Source organism: Primulina tabacum, chromosome 18 (genome assembly GCF_025594145.1).
Source record: "Primulina tabacum isolate GXHZ01 chromosome 18, ASM2559414v2, whole genome shotgun sequence".
NCBI classification, from domain to species: domain Eukaryota; kingdom Viridiplantae; phylum Streptophyta; class Magnoliopsida; order Lamiales; family Gesneriaceae; genus Primulina; species Primulina tabacum.
The window spans coordinates 2,524,357-2,529,871 of record NC_134567.1 but is presented as its reverse complement, the minus strand read 5'-3'; the positions used below and the strand labels follow the sequence as shown (position 1 = coordinate 2,529,871).

General features: G+C 33.2%; 1 long non-coding RNA gene across 2 annotated transcripts; it reads right to left on the bottom strand.

Annotated features, from left to right (window-relative positions):
- Positions 1 to 576: 576 nt before the first annotated feature.
- LOC142533411 (uncharacterized) lies at positions 577 to 1,501 on the bottom strand. Of its 2 annotated transcripts, XR_012816748.1 has the most exons (3): positions 1,429 to 1,488; positions 953 to 1,099; positions 577 to 819 (listed from the first exon to the last, which is right to left on the bottom strand). It is a non-coding gene; the product is annotated as an uncharacterized LOC142533411 (long non-coding RNA). The 2 variants fall into 2 exon arrangements; XR_012816747.1 differs by lacking the exon at positions 953 to 1,099 and having other exon boundaries at positions 1,407 to 1,501.
- Between the last annotated feature and the right edge of the window lie 4,014 nt (positions 1,502 to 5,515).

Here is a 5,515-nt window from a genome sequence, read left to right as displayed (position 1 = left end):
ATTCAACCCCCCTTCTAAACACTTTTCTACCTATCAACCGATCCTTACAATGACTTTGTTTCAAACTAATATTAGATTTCTTGGTCATATAATTGAAAAAAGAAATAATAATTCCTATCCAAAGAAGTGTTGAATTTGGTTCAAAATTTCCTTATATTATAACTGATAAAACTCAGTTACAAAGATTTTTAGAAAGTTTAAATAACATTTCTCCTTATATTAAAAATCTTGCTGAGGATTCTGCTATTTTATATGATAGATTAAAGAAAAATCTGTTACCTTGGTCTAATAAACATACCGAAGCTGTTAAAAATCTCCCTTTTCTTATGCTTGAAAATCCCCAATGAGATAAAATTGTAGAAACTTATGCTTCTGATATAGGTTTTGGAGGAATATTAAAACAAATAGTGTGAGGGCCCGTGCTCCTGATTAATTTTTAATTATCAAACAACTAGGATTTATTAGCGTAAACAGCAAAAACGAGTAAAAATTTTCCATTTTGGGCCTACAGAAATTTCGGCATGACCTCCTCGTAAATAGGACATACCAAAAATTCCAAAACAACACAACAAAACATTTATACTCGAAAATAGAGTCCGTTAAAACAAACAGAATACCAATCGCACACAGAGCCAGCCAGGCTTGATCACACCGAATAGGATCCAACACTCAATAATACAACCATACAAATACACGAGGCATCTCCTCGGCAAATGACTCAATATATAGTATAAATATCTGAGGACTTACAACTCAAACCGACTCACTGGGCTCCACTGGCAGACGCTCCGCCAGCTGCATCAGAACCACCTGTATAACCTGCTATGGAATCACAAAACAAACCACAGCAGCCCCGAGAGACAGGGGTTAAGCCCAATACGAAGATCAAATAAATTACAGCATAAATAAATGACATGTAATGAAATCAATGCAATGCAATGCATGTAGGTACCAATAATCTTGGGTATCAAACTGGATCCAAAGAAACGATAGCAACAACTGTGGCCACATGTGCCAGGGGTGTGGCGTGTCAAATACGCCCTCGGCCCTGCACATCTGCATCAGGGGTGTCAGTCTGCAGAACTGCTCGACCCTTCTGCTAGTCATAAGAGGTGTGACACTTAAACGTCCTCGGCTCTGATGTCTAATAACTCATACAAGAGTAAACAGAAATCTCGGAAACAACGGAGTCATGGCTCGATATAAATGCGTGCTCAACAATGCATATAAATCCGCAGATTATTCCAATATATTTAAAAAAACTCACATTTATTTTAAAAAATGAGGAATAATCTTAAAATACACCCAAACAGCACAAAGAGCACATTAACACATAATTATCATAAAATCACATCAATTAAATTACACGTCGGTATAGACGCTGTAAAGAATCGATCAATCCGTACCTTAACCTTCAAATTAAATTACCACAATAGTTTATGAACTCCTTGGAGCTTCCTGGCTATTAAAACATGTGGCAAATAATTTATTTTCATCAAATAAAGATTCAACTCTTAGCCAAAAACAAGTTACTAATTCCAGCTTGGATCTAAGCTCGGTTTTAAGGTACATAACCCAACCAAAACACACTTAACATACATGGCTGGAATCCTAACTCAAAATCCCATATTTCATAAGAAGACATCAGAAAGAAATTCAATCATCTCGACACTAAAAAATGCCCAAAACCAGAATCCATGAGAAATGAGTTCTATGACAGATCTAGGTTTGACACCTATGAGTATAAAATCTATATCTAACTCATCATTGACTCAAACCTGATATCCGTCAATTAGAGAAGAAAGAAAACTTAAATATCTAAGTTTTCCTAGAAGAAACCATTTCCAGAATCCTAATAGATAAATCCCAGAATTATCAAGAAGACGCTACTACCAACGCAATTCACGGACAGCAGTCTGTACCTGATCAGTTTTCGGAAAAATGAGTTTAAAGATTTCAATTTTAATGGAATTTAACGATTCTCATATCAATACAAAGACAACACATATCTCTACAACTCTTATTTGAATCACAAGTCCAGAATCCGAGCGCATAAATATCATAAAATAAAAATATAGTAGCTAATCTACGCAGCTTCAGCACAGAATTCCCTTTTGACACATTTTGGAAGAAAATCATATCAAGATTCTTAGTGCAAACCAAACAAAAACCCGAAAATCAGAAGCCAAAACCTGCAACTCGAAAGCAGAAACCAACTTCTTCCATGGACAAAAATTTAAAACCTAGGTTTTGGGATTACCTTCAAAAGCTTCCCTTGAACTGAAATAAAGCTAGAATCAACCTCTTTACATTCGAAGGAACCAAGAAAAGTATAAATCAAGAAGCTGGAAAGGAAACACAACAACTTTGAAGAAACATGGTAACAAGAAACAAGATCCTCTATGATGATTATGGCAAGGAGAGACGAGGGACTTCTTGGGCTAAATTGGGTGAGCTATGGAGACCCACTTCATTTGCAGCAAGAGGCGACGAGAAGCTGCTCATGATGTAGAAGAAAAATGGATGCAAGAGAAGAGGCGAGAAGAAACGAGAAACTAGAGGAGGAAATAATTTGGGCTTGAGGAAAAATGGGCTTCCTTCTATACACATATATATACATGAATTTAATGATTTATCCCAAATGCTAGAATGTGACTTGGTGAAAATATTTACAACTCCCGTATGCTATTAAACATCGATATGTATTTTAATATCGTCTATAATGCCGATATTTTTTTAATACATATTTTTAACATACAAGTATAATTATTTGGCTTATTTATTTTAATTTAGCACTTTAAAATAATTATTTCTAATTCTTGCCAAATACTGAATAATTAAATTCGGGTTCTCACATTCTACCCTTCTAATAAAAGATTTCGTCCTCGAAATCTAGCATACACCGCTTACACAAAGTGGTTAAAATATTTACCATTGATAATACATAGGAAAATCTGAGTACATGGAGTTATTCATCATAATTTAAATAAAGTGAGGCCACTCTTGACGCATTCTAGCTTCTAACTCCCATGTAGCTTCTTCTATCCCATGTCTACTCCACTACACCAAAACCAAAGGAATCGTCTTGTTCCTGAGTTGCTTCTCTTTGCGATCAAGAATTTGAACTGGATGCTCAACATAACTTAGGGAACTATCTAATTCCACATCCTCGGTACTCAAAACAGAAGATGGATCTGGCTCGTACTTCCGCAGTATAGATACATGAAACACACCGTGTATCGCAGACAAACTCTACGGCAAGTCCAAACAATAAGCCAAAGTGCCAATCCTCTCAACAATTGCATACGGACCAATATAACGTGGAGCTAACTTCTCTTTACGTCCAAATCTCATAGTACCACGAAACGGTGATACTTTCAAGAAAACATAATCGCCAACCCGGAACTCTAAAGGCCGACGCATTTTATTAGCATAACTTGCTTGACGATCCAGGGCTGCTTTCATTCTTTTCCTGATCAATTCAATTTTATCTTTCATTTCTTGTACAAACTCTGGTTTAGACATCTGTCGTTCTCCTACATCTTCCCAACAAATCGGAGATCTGCAATTTCTGCCATATAAAGCTTCAAATGGAGCCATACCGATCGTTGTCTGAAAACTATTGTTGTAAGAGAATTCGACCAGAAACAATGATTCTTGCCAACCACCCCTGAAATCCATTACAACTGCTCGTAACATATCCTCTAGAGTCTGGATGGTTCTTTCTAACTGACCATCAGTTTGGGGATGATAAGCAGTGCTCATGGCCAACTTTGAACCCAAAGCTGATTGCAAACTACTCCAAAATTTTGAAGTACCACAGTGGAATTGGGAGCACATTGCTATAGATTGTTTATTTGAAAAAATATTGCCTAAATTTTTATATATTGTATGTCTGAAAAAATATTTATTGTATATTTATATCACAAAGTTTTATAATTTAATATTTATTTTGAACATTTTTTATTTTTTAAACAATTGTTTATTTGATTTAATAAATTTATTTTATTTTTCTACAATTAGACTTTCAAATTTAAAACATATATATGATGGAGATTTTTTTATTATGTGTTTAAATTAAAATATTATTATTATTATTATTATTATTATTTGAATTTTATTTAATTTTCTTTTAAAAAATTTAGAAAAAAATTAAAATCGGGTTAGTTGGGTTGATTCAAGTTCAGGTTCGGGTTGGGGGTTGAGGGTTCGGGTTGAACAATTTTTGAATAGTACTATTGCTCAACCCGACCCAACCCACCCAACCCACCCGAATTGACACGCTTACTTTTACAGTAATACTCAATAGAAATGAAGTTATAACTTCTCAAAATTTATTATAAAAAATATTATATCTATTGAATAATGGGGTATATCTCCATTAGTAAAAAAATAGTTTTATTCCCAAAATCATCACATGAATCTTAAAATTAATTTTTAGGATTATATTGAGAGTTTTAATAAAACTCTATTTTATGAAAATGAAAAACGAAAACATACATGGTTTTTGAAAATTTGGGAAATTTTTTTCCATTACCAAGTTTTTAATTGGTTTTTAACATGGTGAAATTTTTTGGTCCATTAGTAAAAATTTTGCCAGAGGTTTAAATATTTCTCCAAGTATTAAAAAATCATGTTCAGAACATTGGATTGATGGCAAGATTTTATGTCTATTCTTTATGGAATTTGGTATTCCATGAATATGGAGATGACAACTTGAATTTGGTTATAACGATGAAGGCATTCCCTGCTTATAGAGGGTTAGTTTCACAAAATTTTGGGACAAATTATTAAGGGATGATCCTGACACAGAAAAACCCTATAGCTTCGAAACCCTTCAACATATGGAAGAAAAAATTTCTTTATATAAGAAAGATTTTAATAAGCAACAAGAAAAAGAACAAGATTCGATGAGTCCTATTCAAGATTCTTACTCATAAATATTCTGATATCTATCCCAAAGAAAAAATTATCGAAGTTTATACTGAAGAAATGAAGAAAGATCTTTATAAGAATATTGGATGTTCAGACTCCAAATCGGATAAATCTATGCCTTCTGAATCAAGCGAAAATCAATTCATCCATTTAATACAAACGCAGGATGCTCAAGATCCAGACGAAGATATTCCCAATTTCTCTCATATTAGTGATATATTTGAAAATTTAAAAATTCCATAAAAACAATATTAAAGATGATAAAATATTCATCTTGAATAATGAAAAGTTAGTTGAATATCATTATGAACTTTTGACTTTTGTAATCATGTTACTATTTGCTTTTATAAAGCATTGTACTATTTATCTTTTTAGTTGGAATCTGGGGTTTTATGTCCGGCTCTTAATTCTATGTATAGGTTGTTTTGTAATCTTAGAAAGACACGGTCGAGTTTGCTCCCCTATATTCTCTCTCTATAAACAACCATTCGTAAGATTTTAATAAAAAGCTTCAAGTTCTGAATACAACTTTTATGTTTACTTTATCATTTATTTTCTATTTTTATCTACTGTTTATAAT